This window comes from Hordeum vulgare, chromosome 4H (genome assembly GCF_904849725.1).
Source record: "Hordeum vulgare subsp. vulgare chromosome 4H, MorexV3_pseudomolecules_assembly, whole genome shotgun sequence".
NCBI lineage: Eukaryota > Viridiplantae > Streptophyta > Magnoliopsida > Poales > Poaceae > Hordeum > Hordeum vulgare.
Window position 1 is genome coordinate 121,784,317 of NC_058521.1, and position 5,578 is coordinate 121,789,894.

Here is a 5,578-nt window from a genome sequence, read left to right on the forward strand (position 1 = left end):
CCCGGCCGCCTCGACAGTACCGGCCGCCTCGGCCCTTTGACACCGACCGCGCGTCAGCGACGGGGTGGTGACCTCCTCCACCCCATCGGAGTCTTCCTCGAAGGCTGCATCAGATAGGAATGAGGAAATCTCGTCGTCATCCGTCCAGTCTGCGACGGAGGGCCGCAGATACTCATGAGACGGCTCCGTCCCCTCCGACTCCAGCGCGTTCTCCGAGCCTTCGGAGGAGTCCGAGCGGGACTCGATCACGCCCTCGTCCTCGATCTCTGAGGCATCGGACGCCGCCACGTCGGGAGTAGGCGGGCGAAGGGCTGCCTGCAGCTTCTCGAACATCTGCGCAAAGGATTCGACAGCCGGCTGAGCGAGACGGCCAGTCGTGAGACAAACAGCAAAGAACAAAAAAAACACTTACCAACGGAGGCGGACGGGACCTGTTGTAGGGGATCATCCCCCATGACCAGTTCCCGTTGTCGTCCATGCGGGCGGTGGAGATCAGGTTCACCCCTCGCGCCACCGCGTTGGGGTGAATCTCTTGGTGGATGTCCTGCAGGGGTCATGCCGGCCGCTCATCTCACAGACCAGATGGGGCCGCCTCTGCAGTGGCAAGATCCTACGAGTCACCATGGTGGTGAGCAGGTCGCGGCCAAGAAGGTTGCCTTTCTCCAAAATCTTGAGGTGGGCGCCGATCTGCGCCACCTCGGGAATCAGCTTGGGGGACTTCGCCGCCCAGTTCAACTTTGTCGGAGGATTGATGTTGAACGGGGGCATGTTGAGGGCGTCTCGGGCAGGGTCGGCGTTCTTCACATACAAGAAGCCCTTCTGCCACTGCTTGATGGACTCTTGAAGTGGCAGCTGGGGGAAGCCAGACTTCAAACGATGATGCACTAGTGCGGCTCCGCACGGCGTCATCGGGCGCGGTCCGGCGAGCTTCTCCAGCTCGGCCTTCTCCATCGCAATGGATTGCTGCTTGAAGAAGAACAAGCTTCGCCAGAGATCGAGGCGGGGCTCGATCCCCAGGAAGCCCACGCACAAGACCACGAAGGCCGATAGCTGCAAGATGGCGTTCGGCGCCAGGTGATGCGGCTGCAAGCCGAAGAAATGAATCCACTCGGAGAAGAAGGAGCTTGTCGGGAGCCCGAAGCCCCTGTAGCAATGCTCGTCGAAAATGATGATCTCCCCCGCGGCGGGTGTTGGGGCCGTCTCAGCGCCAAGGATCCGCACCAGCACCCGGGAGGCCGGGGGCAACAGCCGATGATGGCAGAGCGCCTCGATACGGCCTTCGCAGATCTCGCTGCCAAGCCACGCTCCCTACAACGAGGTCTTCTTGGAGGTGGAACCGCCGGCCATGGATGCGGGTGGCTAGAGCTCGAAAGGGCTGGTGGTTCAATGACGACAAAGATGAAGAAGACGAAGAGGACGGGCTCTTTCTCTCTAGGCTCAGGGAGGAAGAAGGCGTCGATGCGGGGCGAGAAGGGGACGAATGGCCTCCTCGGAACCCCCGCATCCCATTTAAACTCGACGAAGCATCGTGGGGAGGGGATCCGGTGCGCGGGGGGCCCCACCAGCCCCGTGTATTACGGGCGGTAGCGCTTCCCTAAGCCCAACTGTTGGGGAGTAAATCTGCAGAGGATCTCTCGCACGAAGGCCGAGGGGGCGTCATGACGGGACCCAGGGCCCAGGCCCAGTCCCGTCACCAGTAATAATCATCATTACGTCAGGCGGGGCCTGGCACGTGGCGCGTTCTGAGCGACCTACGATGAAGCCAAGGCGTCGCTTTGAAGCCAACCGGCTTCGGAGCCGACGTCCCCTGCCGCAGATGGCGGCAGGAATTCCAAGACAAAATATCAAGCCGATGAGGCCGCCCGTCCGCAGACGGCGGGCCTCTCCAGCTTCGGGGACTACTGTCGGGGGGATAACCCCGGGGTAGGCTCATCGAGACTGCTCCTTCATTTCCTGTCCAAAGGGTATGAACAAGTACAGTTTCCCAAGGCCCAAGTCCTCTGGCCGGCTAGGCAGCCCCTGCCGGCTGGAGGACGAGGCGGCCAACTCTGTGGCCGGCCAGGCAGCCCTTGTCGGCTAGAGGTGAGACGGTTGCCTCTTCCTGACCATCTTGGCCAAGCCAGCTGGCTAGGAACGAGGCGGCCATGCCCAAGTCGGCTAGCCAAGCAGGCTAGCCGGCCAGGGATCTCAAGTCACATCAGATCATAGGTCATGGCGAGACCCTACGATTAAAGGTAGCTACGCGTCAGCAAAGATACGGGATCGGAGTGCCCGGCAGGTACGAGCGTCGACGGCCACGCCGCTGACCTACCCCGGCTCTAATCCATCACCTAGCATAGTGTCAGACCGTCAAACTCCCACTCCATTACTGCACTCGGCGTGGGGAACAATGGATGCGGTCGTACTATCTTCCCATGACGAATCTCGCTGGACGACGCTTGACGTACAGTGCGTGCTCGGTGTCAACCTTACGCGAGAGCTTCATTGGCCAGCCGGCGGGTCCCACCGCTAGACGAGACCATGCAGCCGGCGGGCCCCTCAAGCGACAAGACAAGACCCTCGTGGGCAGCCTGGCCAGTCGGCGAGGCTGCCAGCCGAGTCCCACTCTTGTACCCTTTATCCATATTGTATGTCGGTGGGTTCATCTATAACCCCCCCCCCCGGTCACCCTCCATGCAGAGGGTTGGTCGAACAACACTTCACACCCACCAACCACATAGAGAGAGGCAGAGACGAGCCGGCTGCTCCCCTCTTCCTCTTCCTCAACACAGCTCCAGGAGCAACCTTGTAATCCATCCATATACATCATACACTCCGGCAGGACTAGGGGTCTTATCTCTACGGAGAGCCTTGAACCTGGGTACATCGTGCGTTCCATGCTTGTACCAACCTTGTCCCCAGCGCCCTCCGTTGTCCCTTCGGTTCTCACCGACTTTAGCCTACCTATGGCATATGTTGTAAGTATTCACCGACACCTTTGATGAAATTCGAATTTCAATCGGTTGTAGTTTCATGATCCAGTATCATCACATAGCCTATACCATGTCAATGCTTCATCCCTTAAAGATAAGGGAAAGACCTTTTTCTTGACCTCATCCTTGGGAAACCTGCAAGCTTAAATAAACCACAAAGTTCATCTACATAGATTAGATGCAAGTCGGGATGTGATGTTCCATCTCCTATAAAAGGATTAGCCAGCAGTTTCTCAAGCATACCCGAAGGAAATTCATAGCAAATATTTTCAGCAGGTGCAGCAAGTTGAGGAGCAACTCCTTGTGCTTCTGTTCGAGGTGAAGATACCCCGAACAAGCTCCTCAAAGGATTAGTTTCCATAGTAACAAGTGACAATAAATTTCAGCACACTATATAAATGTTTCCCTACCAAATTCCACTTACCAAAGGTGCTTCACTCCCCGGCAACGGCGCCAGAAAAGAGTCTTGATGACCCACAAGTGTAAGGGATCTATCGTAGTCCTTTCGATAAGTAAGAGTGTTGAACCCAACGAGGAGCAGAAGGATCTGACAAGTGGTTTTCAGCAAGGTATTCTCTGCAAGCACTGAAATTATCGGTAACAAATAGTTGTGTGGTAAGATGATTCGTAGCAAGTAGCAATAGTAACAAAGGTGCAGCAAAGTGGCCCAATCCCTTTTGTAGAAAGGGACAAGCCTGGACAAACTCTTATAGGAGGTAAAGCGCTCCCGAGGACACATGGGAATTTCTGTCAAGCTAGTTTTCATCATGTTCATATGATTCGCGTTCGCTACTTTGATAGTATGATATGTGGGTGGACCGGTGCTTGGGTGCTGCCCTTACTTGGACAAACCTCCCACTTACGATTAACCCCTCTCGCAAGCATCCGCAACTACGAAAGAAGAATTAAGACAAATTCTAACCATATCATTAAACTAGTGGATCCAAATCAGCCCCTTACGAAGCAACGCATAAACTAGGGTTTAAGCTTCTGTCACTCTAGCAACCCATCATCTACTTACTATTTCCCAATGCCTTCCTCTAGGCCCAAATAATGGTGAAGTGTTATGTAGTCGACGTTCACATAACACCACTAGAGGAAAAACAACATACAACGCATCAAAATATCGAACGAATACCAAATTCACATGACTACTTATAGCATGACTTATCCCATGTCCTCAGGAACAAAAGTGACTACTCACAAAGCATAATAATATTCATGACCAGAGAGGTATTGAATAGCATCAAGGATCTGAACATATAATCTTCCACCGAGTAATCCAACTAGCATCAACTACGAAGAGTAATTTATAGTACTAGCAACCTTACCAGTACCAATCGGAGTCGCGAGATGGAGATTGGTTACAAGAGATGAACTAGGGTTTCGAGATGAGATGGTGCTGATGAAGATGTTGATGGTGATGAGTCCCCTCCGATGAGAGGAGTGTTGGTGATGACGATGGCGACAATTTCCCCCTCCGGGATGGAAGTTTCCCTGGCAGGATGACCCTGCCGGAGCTCTAGATTGGTTCTGCTCAAGTTTTGCCTCGTGGCGGCGGCGATTCCTCCCGAAAGTCTCCTCTTGATTTTTCTGGAACGAGACCCTCCTTATAGCAAAAGAGGGGAGCCAGAGGGCCAACAGGGAGCCCACAAGCCCCCTAGGCGCGGCCAGGGGGTAGGCCGTGCCTAGCAGGCTTGTGGCCTCCTGGTGGCTCCCCTCTGGTACTTCTTCTGCCCAGTATTTTTTATAAATTCCAAAATAAGTCCTCGTTGATTTTCATGGCTTTTGGAGTTGCGCAGAATAGGTATCTCAAACTTGCTCCTTTTTCAGGCCAGAATTCTAGCTGCGGGCATTCTCCCTCTTCATGTAAACCTTGCAAAATAAGAGAGAAAAGGCATAAGTATTGTACCATGAAGTGTAATAACAGCCCATAAAGCGATAAATATCAACATAAAAGCATGATGCAAAATGGACGTATCGACCACTCATCGCATACTCCTAGGGAGGAGGTTGGGAGGAGTTAACCATCACACTTCCCCGGCTAGACAACACACAATGTTTTCAATCAAGGATACAAGACACCCCAACTTCTCGATCATGCCATTACCGACACTTTAATGTATAGTGTATCACAAACCATAATATCATTATTCTTACTAATCAATTTCCACAAGCTAGTAAGCCTCTCTATTATAACTCCAATACCATTGATCATACGTTTCACATTTAGTGATCTATATGCAAGTTTTTATTATATCCCTCTTGTATACCTATCGTTCTTCGACTGAATGTATAACCAGTGAAAATTACCACTTCCTATTTGACAGACTCTCAAATAGATTTAAGTGAAGCATGAGAGTGCTAGGGATTTCTACAAAATATAATTTCCGGTGTGCTCTAAAGATATAAGTGAAGCACATGAGCACAACTGCCTTAACTCAAAAGGATATAAGCGAAGCATAAAGACCATTCGAATAAATTATGATATGTGTGTATCTCTCTCAAAAGATGTGTCCAACAAGAAATGGTTGTGGAAAACTAAAAATCAAACAAACTATAATACACGTCGTTCCAAGCAAAACTCATATCATACGAGGAATAAA